Consider the following 16,344-nt stretch of genomic DNA (forward strand, 5'->3'; position numbering starts at 1 on the left):
GTCATGGGGTCATAGGGGATTCATGGGAATTGATCATACAAACATATTCTCAAGTTATAAGCAAGCAATTATTGTTGTTATGGATCGAGTTGGTTTATATCTTACAATCCTAGGAAAGTTTGGGTCCCGGAGCCGAATCGATTAGATTGTACAACACCTACAAGTCGACTTAATCTTCCCTACTCAACAATATGCATGGTCTAATGAGACTCGAGTTGGTTTATGTCTTACAAGTCTCATTGAAAAGATAGGTGGTGGGTAAAAAATGCAAGGATTCATAGGCTCACATTTCATCAAACATAACATGTGCATAAGTTGAGATCACAACAAGCAAGCAAATAAACTATGAAAGCATATTAATTTAAGCATGAATCATTCCCCATGTTGGTTTCCCCTAATTACCCATTAACCCTAGCTAAGGAAACTACTCACTCATTATCATGTTGAACATGCTAGCAAGGTTGTCAATCATACCAACAAAGTGAAACATGATGAATAAATGAAAGTAATTAACAATAATTAAAAAGGGATTAAGAGAATTATACCTACTAATGATTCCAATAATAAAGCAAAGAATAAAAGAAGTACTTGATGCTTGATTGGAAGGTTGTCAATCTCCCAATAATAACCCAAATAATCTTCAATTACCCAAAATAAAGGATGAACAAGAGAGAGATTAAGGAAATAAAACTTGTATTAAAACTTGATTAAATGTTGATTACAAGATTAAAGAGAGATTTTGATTGATATTAACTACACTAAAGATTGCTAAGAAGAACATGCTCTTCTAATTAGACTAATGGGGGTATTTATAGTGGGGATTAGGTGTATGAATTAGGGTTAACTAAGGGCTTAAATGACGATTAAGTCCCTTGTTGAGGAAACGCCGGTCTTTTTGGAAAGACTCCGGTCTCTAGGGAGACTCCAGTCTCTAGAAAAAGATGTGCATCCTTTCTTGAAGCTTGAAGAAGACGAAATGGGTCTGCCTGGGAATCCGGGCGTCTTTAGCACGGGACGGGCGGATTCTGTAGCTTCTTCCCGGGCGTCTTGGGGGTGAAGACGGGCGTCTTCTGGAGTTTTTGCCCGGGCGTCTTGGTGGTGAAGACGCACCGATTGTGGAGTGAATACGGGCGTCTCCTGGACAATCCGCACGGATTGCTGGGCAGTCTCGTTTCTTCTTATTTTCTTCCTTTTTCTTCATAAGATCCTTGGGGATTTCCTCGGGGATGCAAGGATATTTTCTCATCATTGCCCATCTACTATAGTATGTACAAAGGCCTTCTAATCTTGTCTCTTCTTGATGCTTGGTCATTGAATTCAATCAATTTAGTCCCATTTTGCCATGAAAATGCAAGGTTTGCACTCCTTTCCTACCAAGGGATCAAAACCTCAAAGAATATGCAAAACAAAGAACTAAAGACAATAAATGACCCAAATATGCACTAAAAAGCATGGGAACAAGGCTAATTCGGGGACTAAATATGCTCTAATTATGGTCACATCAACGGGTATTACAGGACTTTGACCCGCGTCCAACATAATGGCGTGACACCGTTGAACGAGTCTCGAGGTGAGATGACTCATAAGTAAAGACCCATAAGTACGCTTGCTTTGACTCGATAGACATGAGGCGGAATTGGAATGGTGGACTGAAGTTTTCAAAAATAGAAATCTTCAAAAAGATTCGTTTGTCGCTTCATGGATGGCTTCCGAAGAATAGGGATCTTTGGAAGACAGTTAGTCGAAAAGGTGTCTTAAGTTTGTTTTCAAAAGACGGTTTGAGTTCGAGTTGAGGCGGCTCCGAAAACAATGTGTTGTTTCCAAAGACGGCTTTTTTGAAATTCAAAATTGTATGTTTTGAAAATCGAGTTTTAAAAGGTTTGAAAAGGTCTCGGGGACGGTGTATTGTCCTCAGGATTTGAAAAAGTCTCGAAAAAGGGGTGTTTGTCATTTTCGGGTTTTGAAAGAGCCATTGTGTCGGCGGGAGACGGGTTTAAATCCGAGTCTTGACGCGACGATTATTGTAACACCCCCTCATACCAAGGTACCTTACCAAGGACTACCCTAGCATGAAAGGCTGTTACCATCTCGGTTTCCCGAGGTTAGTATATCAAAGTTACAATTTCCAAACAACATTTATCAAAGTATATAAGTTAAAGATTACATTATCTCAGACAAACTCAAAATAAACGTACAAGGTCTCAATACAAATGAACTCCAAGACATCTAAACTCATAACAACGGAAGCTAGACTTGACGTGGTGACTCCCCATGACTGTCCCATAGCTAAACATCTGCATTACCTGTCACAATCTGCTCACCATCCCCGAATGGATCACCGCAGGTTTTACAAAACAACAACACGGGGTCGATTCGCGCATAATTCAAATAAGACAAACAAGTCATGTAACCGGCCGATCATCCTCCATCACCGCTCCCGATTTCACACATTAACCGACTACACACCTAAGTGTGTAGCCCTGCCAGATTACCCATCGCAACAGGTAATCCTCGCCGCCAGTGGGTGACCGCAGCCCATCCCCACCTAGTCCAGCTCATCAACGAGCGACTAACAAACCCTGTCCCTTAATGTGCACATCCCCTCCCGTGACGGGTTCCACGGAGGGCGAACTAGGGTGTGAAGCCACTCCCGCAAGTGACTCCACCACAATCATACATACCACAAAGATCACAAATTGTCACAACACCACTTCCGTCACAACACAAGCACATCACCACCGTCACCACAACACCAACACTCCGATGATCAGCAGACAACAATCATACACAACACAACAAATATCTCAAATCAATTACACAAGAACTGAGTAGGAAACCCTACCTTTTCGCAATCCGCTTACGCTGCAATCAACCATACAAATGCATAACGAATATCATATTGTCACCTACAACAATAATCACATAATACAATTACACTTTTCACAATCCCATTTTCCCCCAATTCCATATATACAGTAACCCCAAAAGAATACAAATGACAAGGGAATGAAACTTACCAACAAAGAAATAAGAAACTACACGCAAGGATTACGACGATTTGCACACACAACGAGATTAGAGGATGATTAGGGAGTGATTAGGGAGAGATCGTAGAAATGATAACGCTTTCAAAAGATATTAGAAACTGACGCGGAAATATAAAATACCCTAAACATTCCCTAATCAAACCGTCGAAATAACACTCCGCCAAACCGGACACTCGGTCGAGTAAGTGTATACTCGGCCGAGTGTCCCATACTCGGTCGAGTGTTCACTTTACTCGGCCGAGTGTTCCTCGGCAGAACCAAAACAACACACAACCTCAGCACTACTCGGCCGAGTAGGCTCTACTCGGTCGAGTAGTCACCAAGGAAAATCCGTAGTGTTACAATCTTCCCCCCTTAAAAAGAACTTCGTCCCGAAGTTCACACTCTACTATAAAACAAAGCACAACACTACGCCACAAGACTATACCAACCACATATAACAACACCAAGGAACTATACAAGTCACCACAAAATCATTATCCCGACTCAAATCAAACATCGAACAAAACAAAACACGACCGCGAAGTTCCAACCCAACCTATAAAACATGGACACTTAACACCAACTCCACAAACAACATGGCTCACGATATCGTCTCAACTATAGCATAGGCTCCCAATACTGGCTCCATAACATTACCCAATAACCACAAAATAATGTTGCCAACCTTGTATCACTTCCATAACACTCAATAGCACTCAATCCACAAAAGAAGATCAATCATCAAAACGGAATGTTACATTCTATCATCCTTAAAACGAACTTCGTCCTCGAAGTTTACTCAAACACATAAACATCATCTTCCGACTGTCAAAACTATTGGACTCACAATCGTAATCATTCAACTCACAACACTATTGAAATATTCTCTCATTCCTTAACATCGGACTACTACAAAGACGATCATGACCTTATTAAAATCAACACAAATATCCGTCCTTTATGCTACACCAACACTCTACTTCCAATTATACTACCATATGCACAACCATCAAAATCTCTTTTATCGCATCCTACTCCTCTTAAGATAAATGTTACGTCCTCGTAACTCGCTATTACTAAATCCTAGCTATATATTCTCCTTATTCCCATCACCACCGCATGACAAAGATAACCACTTATAATCGAATAGTCGCGCCATGCATATATCTTAGGCTCTCTTACTTAAACAACTCTCATCCTTCAATTCACTCGTCACACCCCCTAACCTATACCTCAAAATCCTTAACTTAACCCAAAACTTCAACTCTTCCACATTACCGTAACACGACATACCTCTCTATATAAACTATATAAAACTCTTATCGCCAAAAGCATAACTTACGATCCACACTTGTTACGTACACTCACACTAGATCCTCAAGTTCCTTTCTTTCATACCGCAAGGCTCATACATAACTTAACACGACACTAATTACCCAACACCCTACACTCACTGTCTCAACAAAGGATTATGAACCACCTGCATATATCAGATCATTACCACGCATGTTCTACGACTCACTTGTCATGATGACTATGACTATCGATGTCTTATCTTAAAACAAGATCAAGATTAAGGTAACAACTTCTCACAACTGTGTCCCATCAACAGAATATCACTACACCATGATAACAACGAAAACATATACAACTCTCTTTCATATCATATTCTACCCTCATTCCCAAACCAAACCGGTAAAAACATCAACAAACAAAAACAACAGTCTTTATGTGTCTAATCGAAATTCACAAGAAACAACAACAACAAAACAACAATCAGTGCATAATCGGTCCAGTACTTTGAAACTCAAATCGTTACCACCACAGATACTCCACCACAACCGGTGACGGCATCGCAACACCGCCACCAATAACAGCCGCACCGCCAGCCGCAAAAATGCCCGCATCACAACATGAAGTACCATGCCCGGATCACCACTCGGGCACAACAACCACATCGATAAACATCTCAATCACATATAATTCCCATAAACACTGACTCAGTATGACATTTCGAGCAAGAAAACTCATTCAAAACCGTTTTACTAGATTATAACACAACATATTATACGGAATAAACTCACAAGAATCTCATGAACATCATCCTTACCATTTCACGGAATAAACATGTATCATCAATTCACATACAATTTTAACTATCCATGCCCGATCAATCAAATTATTACCTTTTGAACCTCATTCCATAAGTATACCGTACCCAACATAAATTACAAAACATTCATATAACAACTTTATAATTATCACACCATACCACTTCTTGTGAGGTCAGAACCTCACACAAACATTTACACATATCATAGACCCGTAATCACATCCAACTAGTCAATCCTGATCACGTAAGTTACCACTTGACAATGAATACCTCTTATCCGGACTTAACTCAGGTGCCTTTCATAATATACTCTCTCTCATACACTCAATTATCACCACCCGACGAACGTAGTCATATCATCGCACTCCAATTACCAAATGAATACCTCATATATCCATACCTTAAAATCCCTCATAACCAAACATTAATCACCTTCACAAAATCAACCTCATTAGAACAACTATCTTCCCCAAAATAACATCATCCTCAACCACTAGTGACAATACTATGACACCAACATTTTTCATGTGACTACTCTCTTACTATCACTTCTTAATATAACAATCCTTTTCCTCCCTTTGGTTCTCATCCCAAACAACAAACATCAAATATATCAACAAAAATCACCTCAACACTATTTCCAATTCATCCGTAATTGTATCGTCACCCGACTCACCACCAAAATCTCATATCGTGCAAATTCTTTACCCAACTTTTGCTTTCTTTAATTCCTCGAAACCCATGATTATCATGTTGTCCTGGAACTTCTATATAACTGTAACTCAAATCCTCATGATAGTATCATACATCTCTACGATTCCTTACTTTTATATCACATAACCTCGGTGAACATGTTCCTAGTTTTACTCCCCTTATTCTTTTCTTTTACCCTCGACAAACTCCCTTAATGATTCAACTCTTCATTATTTCTGTCTAACTCTCTAGTGCTCCGGTTACCTTCACATTGCTCCAAACTCAATTCCCATTATTTTATGTCGATATCATCTCACTCTTTCTTACCATGGGTCTTCTCTCATTATACTATAACTCCCAATTGTCACTAATCTATCCATAAAATCAACGTTTAAAGTTCAAACAATTGCATCTCCCTTTTTACATCACTAGGAAACCAAAATTCATCTCATAACGTTAGCTGCCCAAAGAATTACTCACTAAGCTCACATTGTGAAAATTCCAAATTCCCAAACTTGGTCACCATCTACAAATCCACGTCGCGACATAACTCTATCTAAGTTCACTATATACCCCTCTTCTCCATCCCTCTAAAGCAACCTTTCATTACATATATCCTTAAGCAACACAATGCTAACCGTCTCCCTCTATAAGCCCCTACACATCCCGAAATGTCACTATTCGTATCTCTCATCACAATCTTTTATTCTCATGTTTCTTTACACTTACATCACCCTTGCCCATATACACTTAATTTTATACTACTCAATACACGACTATTTCACTCATCATATCTCACAAAACATGCTCTTTACCTTGATTAGCTCATCATTCTTCCCTTTTTTTTTTTTTTTTTTTTTTTTTCCACTATCTCTCACAACCACATTAACACATGTCTTCCTTATCCAACACTTATCTCTCATAACCCGGCATTCTCCCTGTCATACCTTCCGGTAACTTACGTATCAAGACCGTCTCTCATATAAAAGAATGCGTTAAGACTCAAAACATACATGTGTATATACCCTATGACTCAAAACAATGAAAAACATAGCCACCGGCTCAAAACAAAAGTAAGAACATAGCCACCGACTCAAAGTGGCCGCCCAACGAGGTACTCGGTCGAGTACATAACATACTAGGTCAAGTACAAGGTACTCGGTCGAGTAACTATATTACTCGGTCGAGTTTTCGACTCCAGAAGCAACTCAATTGCCGCAGAAGGATTACTCGGTCGAGTATTGGGAATACTCGGCCGAGTAGACCTTACTCGGTCGAGTATAAGACTACTCGGCCGAGTTCACGACTCCAGACGCTAAGCAGTATTATCACAGAAAGATTACTCGGCCGAATATGGAACACTCGGTCGAGTATAAAAGACACTCGGCCGAGTAGGGACTACTCGGTCGAGTATAGGCGCAGTTCTCAGCACCGTCCAGTTTTCGTAGAACAGTCATATCTCACTCGTTACTTGGTCAATCTGGACGTGTGACCTATTGTTAGAATCGTAAGAGGACAAGCTATCACCTCAACTTGGAATCACAGCAATATCTTTTCTAGAACTCGACTTATGACAGTTTTAAGACAACCCTTCCAAAATCGGTTTGTATACAAATCAAAATTTCTTTTCAGAACAACTTTAACATGCATAAAACAAACAATAACGACCCAATGCTTCTAAAAACCAGTACATAGTTGAACATTTATCATATTCACATTGAAATCAAACACCACATTTACATATACAGACGCATGACCTTAATCACATGCTTCTACCAACAATCAAGCATTAAAATCATCATATTCATATGCACATGTACCACTACCATACTTCATGCTCAACATTGTATTAAACAGGTAACATGATCACATTCTTCATGCTCAATATCAACCAGATACAATTTCACAATTCACTTTTCATCTTTTACCATGTTCCAACACTTAACATGGCAACATATTCCATGCTCAAAGTTTCAACATCAACAAGTCGTCGATACATCTTTCAACTACTATCATACTCCACTTCTTTCCTCATTTAATCCAACCATGCACAAGATTCAAACTAGAGATATCAAACACACATAACTCAAACATACAACAGTTTTCCCCCCATGTGACCGGCTTGAGATCGTAAGGGCCTTAGTGCGACTCCGGGACGTCTCCCAAGTCTTTGCGGTAGCTCCAAACAACTCTCCCCGGGTTCATTTTATTTAGACTCCCTAAGTTCATTGAGTTCATTAGTTTTAGGTGCCGGAATCGTCGGCTCTGATACCACTTTGTAACACCCCCTCATACCAAGGTACCTTACCAAGGACTACCCTAGCATGAAAGGCTGTTACCATCTCGGTTTCCCGAGGTTAGTATATCAAAGTTACAATTTCCAAACAACATTTATCAAAGTATATAAGTTAAAGATTACATTATCTCAGACAAACTCAAAATAAACGTACAAGGTCACAATACAAATGAACTCCAAGACATCTAAACTCATAACAACGGAAGCTAGACTTGACGTGGTGACTCCCCATGACTGTCCCATAGCTAAACATCTGCATTACCTGTCACAATCTGCTCACCATCCCCGAATGGATCACCGCAGGTTTTACAAAACAACAACACGGGGTCGATTTACCGATAATTCAAATAAGACAAACAAGTAATGTAACCGGCCGATCATCCTCCATCACCAGCCTCCTCGATTTCACACATTAACCGACTACACACCTAAGTGTGTAGCCCCGCCAGATTACCCATCGCAACAGTAATCCTCGCCGCTTGATGGGTGACCGCACCCATCCCCACCTAGTCCAGCTCATCAACGAGCGACTAACAAACCCTGTCCCTTAATGTGCACATCCCCTCCCGTGACGGGTTCCACGGAGGGCGAACTAGGGTGTGAAGCCACTCCCGCAAGTGACTCCACCACAATCATACATACCACAAAGATCACAAATTGTCACAACACCACTTCCGTCACAACACAAGCACATCACCACCGTCACCACAACACCAACACTCCGATGATCAGCAGACAACAATCATACACAACACAACAAATATCTCAAATCAATTACACAAGAACTGAGTAGGAAACCCTACCTTTTCGCAATCCGCTTACGCTGCAATCAACCATACAAATGCATAACGAATATCATATTGTCACCTACAACAATAATCACATAATACAATTACACTTTGCACAATCCCATTTTCCCCCAATTCCATATATACAGTAACCCCAAAAGAATACAAATGACAAGGGAATGAAACTTACCAACAGTAGAATAAGAAACTACACGCAAGGATTACGACGATTTGCACACACAACGAGATTAGAGGATGATTAGGGAGTGATTAGGGAGAGATCGTAGAAATGATAACGCTTTCAAAAGATATTAGAAACTGACGCGGAAATATAAAATACCCTAAACATTCCCTAATCAAACCGTCGAAATAACACTCCGCCAAACCGGACACTCGGTCGAGTAAGTGTATACTCGGCCGAGTGTCCCATACTCGGTCGAGTGTTCACTTTACTCGGCCGAGTGTTCCTCGGCAGAACCAAAACAACACACAACCTCAGCACTACTCGGCCGAGTAGGCTCTACTCGGTCGAGTAGTCACCAAGGAAAATCCGTAGTGTTACAATTATAACGGCGTCAAAAGGTGTTTTTGAAACGATTTTAGAAAACCGGGTTTGAAAATCGTCATTACGACGGCCTAGAAAGGCGTGCTTTTTGAAATGGTTGTAGAAAACCGGGTTTGAAAATCGTCATTACGATGGCCTAAAAAGGCGTGCTTTTTGAAATGGTTGTAGATAACTGGGTTTGAAAATCGTCATTGCGACCGTCTAAAAAGGCGTGCTTTTTGAAATGGTTGTAGAAAACCGGGTTTGAAAATCGTCATTACGACGGCCTAAAAAGGCGTGCTTTTTGAAATGGTTGTAGAAAACCCTGTTTGAAAATTGTCATTACGACTGCCTAAAAATGCGTGCTTTTTTAAATGCGACGGTCGGCGAAAGACCGAGGTTTGGAATGGCCATTATAACGGCGTAAAAGGTGTTTTTGAAAGTTTAAAACGATACGGAAGGACTTATGATCACATAAAACATAAGCACTCGCAGTTTCATTATATTATACATAATGCTGACACAGGTTTTGGCTTAAAAGGGTGGGTTACACACCAAGCGATCAAACCCCAATTTTCGAGAGGGATACCAATCCAAACAAAATGTGTAAGGAGGGTGCCCTACCCTTGTGCTCGAAGGAAATGAAAGCTCTTTGACGAAACAGAAATGTGTAACGTCAACAGTATGCTTGACTCAATCGGGATTGGAAACACGGGGATGAGAAAACTCACGCCGACGGGACAAGCCAATTGGTCGGAGAAGGTTAGGTTGTGGGCCTGGACAAGGAACCCGACTTATCACCATAATATCAATTAATTAATTTCAACCAAGACCTCGTTCGAGTCTCGCCATCTAGGGATTACACAGACACAAGTGTCCTAGTTTTCCCCAGCGGAGTCGCCAATTTGTGGACATAGGCCACCTGCGTCGCCCAGCCGATCTGTGGACATAGCAGCAGCCTGAAAGCCATGCTAGGTGGCGTAAAAATATTTTCGACCGGATCATTTTAGATCGGTCGGTTTCGTCTCGACAAGGGTCTTCAAATGATACAAGAGATGTTTGGAGTCGCCACCAAGCATCTGTGGGATGCTTGGAACCCGTTCGAATCCACTTTATACCTAGGTCAACCAAGGAAAAAAGCGGTGTTTGACATAGGTACTAAAGATAAGGAGGCATCCCTCTTTGGTAACCTATCTCTAGAATGACTCTCGTTCGCCACCGATAAGGTCGTCCACTATCCAAAGTTTATGAGTAAGAGGTGAAGGTACGTATTGGGAAGCCCTTTAATCGGACACCCAATCCCGCCCGCGGTAGCGGCCTCTACTGATCGATCTTGGTTGGTTAAATGCAAAAGTTGATAAAACGGGTAAATGCATGAATGCGCACCGACAAGTTTGAACCTAACATGTGAGCTTTCTATGTCGGTTGTTTATCCAAATATCAAGTAATTGATGCCAAGTTGGATTTAATGTTGATTTGCATGCAAGACGGAAATTAAACATCCATTTACCGAGTTAGGTTTATGGTGCATAACGTGATCCATTTGTCTTAGTAAGGCGTTTCGCAAATACGATGTGAAAGGGGCAGATTTGTCATCTGATCTGTCATGTATTCGAGTTAACCAAAGTCGGGATCGTCCTAGACAAGTGCTGGAAAGGAAACAGGGTCTGCATCAGGCAGCCTATTGAGGCGCGAGCCGTCAGGCGATACAAACAGGCCTGCCCTGGTTTGAAAATTGGAAAATGATTGGCCTGTTTAGGCGCGAGTTCGCAGATTGTCCAAGGGACGTCTTCTGACTGTTAAAATGTTTGTAAAATGGTTTGAAAAGAGGGTGTTGGAACCCATCTTAGTTAGAAAAGTTCGTTTTATACCGCTTTTGTGTCAATGTGAGGAACGAGACTTGAATAATCATCATTGTATTGACAATATTCGATGTCGGGTTCGGTTTTACAAGCTTGACATGAATAGTTTTGAAAATGATTATGAACTAATTGTTTTAAATTCTTTTGTTTGTACTTAGTCAATGTTTGTCATCGTACTCGAGTTAAAAACCGACATGGTATATGGAACCAAAGATGATTTTGTATTTATGACTAATATGTTTGTTTTGAAATATAAATAAATGAAAATAAAAGGTTTAAAATACCTTTTAAAATGTAATTAACCGAATATTATCACTGAAATACAGATTAAACCGTCATGGTATTAAGAACCAAGGGTGAAAATGTTTTATGGTTAATAGATTATCATGAAAATGATTTGGAATATTTGAAATGGTAAAAACCGGTTACATATATGAAATGAATTAGAAAAGGGAAAGATAAGACCAAACACGACTGGATTAAGGCCTGAGAGGGCATTGAGGCGCGAGCCTCTCTGCTATGCAAGCAGCCCCTGTCTCCGGCCAAAATCCGGTTTTGGCTCATCTAACCTATATTTGAATCATGTTATGCAAGTTTTAGCATGTTATAGTCATAAAACAGATGAAAAACTTGAAAGAAGAGGATTTTTACACCCTCAAACTTACATGCTAGGCTTGAGACGAGAAATCGACGGAAGTGTATCAACTTGTTTGGTCGAAAAACTCGGTTTGAAAACCGTTTTAGCAATGTAAATGAGTGTTTCGTTAAGTTTAGTGATGGTGTAGTTGGTCGATATGGTCGGTCAAGTGATTTAATGCACAATGACGGTACCAAACAATGTGTAAGGCTTGTATTTTCGATAGGTAGGTCGAAAATACGTGTCGGTTTGTGACTTAAGAAATCGAGTCAAGAATTTTAAGGGAGAATGAGGGGGCGGACACTCGCGTACCTTCAAGTGGTGGCATTTGAGGTGTATTTATAGAAAAATGGGTGGTTGTGTGTGTTTTGAGCGACGTGGCTGCATGGGCTACTCGAAGAGGCGCGAGCCATTTCGCGGGTCTTCGAGTTGTCTTGTCACTATCACGCAATTGAAATCATGATTTATTCTATCCTATTTTTTGGATGTCATGATTTGTACTTGACCATCAAGCATTCCGGGAATACTTAACATGGAAGTTTTGAGAAGTTTGTTTTTTGTGTTTGACTCGTTGTTGGAGTCGGGATTTGAATTTTGAGTCGGTTTTGGTCCGCTGTCGGTTTTGACTCTAGTTAGTGTCATTGTGACCCCGTCGTCGTGCATTAAACACTCTAGGTACTTTTGAAAAGTTTTGAAATGTTTTGTTTTTGAAATCGTTTTAAGTTTTCCGACGTATAGTTATACAAAACTGTCGATTAAACGTTGCGATTCCTAAGCATGTTGTAGTCCCATAATCATCGGGTGTTTGTTAGAGACTCGACAGATACAGGGTATCTACAGATATGCGCCTCAAAGTTGATGCTAGAACATGGTTGAATGCTGAACGTTTCACACATGACCGACTACTACTCAAACTTGAATATCTAGAGTTCTTGTTGGAGGTGAAAGCTAACATCTGTAGCTTTTAAATGGTATAGGTTGGGTATGTTAGTTCCATGGGATCAGTGTGTTATGATAGTTTCAAGCCAAGACTATTGCAAGGATGCTACTGTGAATACTTGATTAAGGTGTTTGCGCATCAAGTTTATTGTAGTTGTTTCTTGTGGCCTTCACTCCCTTTGAAATAATGTTATGAGGTACTAGAATGATTTTTTTGGGTCTATATATCAAAATTGTTCCTAGGGAAGACATGAGCAATAAAACTATCTACTAATGACTGAGGGTACAATGAAAAATTGTTACATCTTAGGGATATTTGAGGAAGAATGTTATAAAACACCGAAATGTTCAAAATTTTATTTTTATTTCACATATATTATTAGTTTTTAATCTACTAATTATTGCCACATTATCAAAATTTAACGTTCCGTTAACCGCCGTTACATTAAGGGGTGTCATAGACATAAAAATGAAACTTAAATGGTATCATGGACATATTTTTAAAAGTGGGGTACCATCGAAAATCTGACAAAATTAAGGACGGTGGAAAATTTTCAAAAAAAAAAAAAAATAGCAAAGTCAAACATCTACTAAACAGCCAAGCGCTAAGGTATTATTAGCTTGCTTAATTTAATTAATTATCGTCCTTACACTTTGGTTGATCCAATTGCCAAACCAAACTAACATGAAAAGATCTCGTCTGATACAATTAGTTAAAGGCAAATATCTCAATGATATGGATATGCTGCGTGTTAATGCATGTATACAGCTTACGGCTCATTCTTGTACACTCGCTAACGAAAAAGCTTATGAGTTTGACAATACGGAAAATTTGATTAATTGTATTGTCGGCAGTTACATCTTAATGTTCAGTTGATTGTCATCATAACCCAACTTCCCTTAATTAACCACATGCCCAAATCAACCCATCAATGCAATAATTCACCCTTTTAATTGCCCACCCATTTGTGATGTATTGGTTGAAGTATCTTAGTCACCAAGAGGATGCGGATGTTAAAATCATTTACTTCCTTTCAATTCTATGGAATATTTGGGTTTGGTGAAACTTAAATCATTTTTAAGGGTATACCTTTTTCGGTTTCTGGGTTCTTCAATATGTACTCTAGGTCAGTTGCCTCAGCCGTTCAAGCTGCGGAGATTCCTAGTCTTGTTTTTCAGGTCCTTCCTTGGATGCTTAGGGTCCTTACTGCGAGAATCAGAAATGGGTACCTTTTTTTCCTCATGGGAAATGATATGGGATGTCGCTCTATTCATATTAAGGTTGATGTCAGCTCGTTGAAGACTCTCTCGGCTTCTGCGAGGTGGATTGCATATGATCGTGCGGGGAATTGCATTTTTCGTGGCGGATCTCATATCTATGCTGAATTGGCCCTTCAAGCTGAAGCTCGTGGCCTTCGGGAGGCTATTATCTGGGATCATTCACATGGTTTTCTTCAAGTGGAGCTTTCTATGGATTGTCTTCAACTTGTTTTGCGGGTTGCTGGGCTAGTCCAGACGCAGCACTTCCTTTTCGGGGTGTTTAATGATATTAGTAGCTTGTTTCCGTGTTTGAACTGTTTAAGTTGTAACTTTATTCCTAGAACACTAAATAAATGTGCTCATGGTCTAGTTAAAAGGGCCATGAGAATGTTATTAGTTGATTTTACCATCACCAAATAAAAAAAAAAAAAAAAAAATTTGCCCACCCATATAGTAACAAATTGTGACCTCATTTCTTCATCAACTTTTATTTTATGATTCACATTATACACAATAACAGAATCAATTAACCTGTATGGATACCCACCATCACCCGAGGTACAATTTTTTCTACTTGTTTTTTTTTTTTTAAACGTGGGGAATCATGAACAGTAAATAGTTATTTGGTTACCCTTTCGATCCTAAAAATACATATTCATAGGATTTGCAAATTCTTGGGTACCCCAATAAACACAAATTCATAAGATTATAAAAGTTTCATGGACAACAATATTATGCTCTTATTTGGTTTCAAAAATCATGAGAACTGGAACTTTGAACTTAAGCTCATTCATTAGATATATATGAATTCACTTGCCTACTCTAAGTAAGTGATCATTTCCAAATAAAATCCTATATGAATTTAACGCCATATGCCAACCAAATACTCTTATTTTGAGCAATCTAGATGAATACCCATTTTCATGTGACTGAAATTCATGTGTGTTTAAGTGACCCTAGCAATTGCCTCCAATAGGACTCGATGAGTTGTGTTGTCTTTGGTTTTTGGTTTTGTTTACATAACTTATGTATTTCCTAATAATGTTTGTTTCTTAATTACTGTAGCTCTCTTATTTTAGGGTGAGATAATGTTATATAAATTCCCTTATATCAATCTACGTTAAGGAAAAGAAGTATAGTTGGTGAGCACAATCTTATAAGAGTCGATTTATGAAGTTCTTTCTAAGAGTAAGCCTTAACTGTTCTGTGCTCTAATTAGTTAGTGTTCTACTATCTTTGGAGATAAGAAGGCGTTTATTCAGATCTTAGTGGGCTCAAGATCATTTGTCCCTCGTCTCATTCATGAGTTGTTTCCAAGTTGAACTATATTTTGAATAGTCTCTTTTGTCCCTTGAGATTACTATATTTGTCGCTTAAATTGGGTATTACTTTTGGTTCTTTTTTTTTTTTTGGCAACTAGACAAGATAGGCTTACTACATGCTCATAGCCTCACAGGCGAGACTATGAGCTATCTTATTGAGCTTTCTAGGTAAATAACTAAAACACAAGCAATGAAAACTTGTCCCGATCCGGTACATATCTTCCAATAACCCTCCTATTAGATGATTAGGTCTTGCAAAACCTGCAAGTTGAATTACCAATTGCAAACAATCCGAGGATATATCCAGATGTAAGACACGTCGTTCGCATGCCCACATAAGAACCTTCCGAATTCCCAGAGGCAATGAAAACTTGATTTTTATTGAATGCGTGTATATTCATCTACTACTATTGTACTATTATCTCCATAATAGTGAATTTGCTCTTTTGTCCGGTGGACGTACCTAGTGAATGTTGAACTACCACATACATGTGTGTGTATGTGTGTCAACTATTATTCACAATTATTTTGTGTTATCAACTTAATTAATTATCTATTGGGTAGCTGGACGCCTATGTTACAACAATATGAATTTATTCTCCCTTATGGTAACCAAACAATACATGGTAAGTAGTTTGTTTGCCGCATACTACATGAATTGTACTTCCACAGAAACTCCAATTCCTTCCTAATGGAAGAAGTTGCATATCTAAGCCTCCCTTGAATTCCTGTGTATTTTTTTCCCTATATTTCAAACAAACGACTTTTTTCCAATTTATATAATATACAAAATTGCTTCTTTCTTAGAAGTGCAGATTCTCTTAGAAATCAAATAACCCTAAAATTGTACTACCTCTAACA

The sequence above is a fragment of the Silene latifolia genome, chromosome 1 (assembly GCF_048544455.1).
Source record: "Silene latifolia isolate original U9 population chromosome 1, ASM4854445v1, whole genome shotgun sequence".
Taxonomy (NCBI): domain Eukaryota; kingdom Viridiplantae; phylum Streptophyta; class Magnoliopsida; order Caryophyllales; family Caryophyllaceae; genus Silene; species Silene latifolia.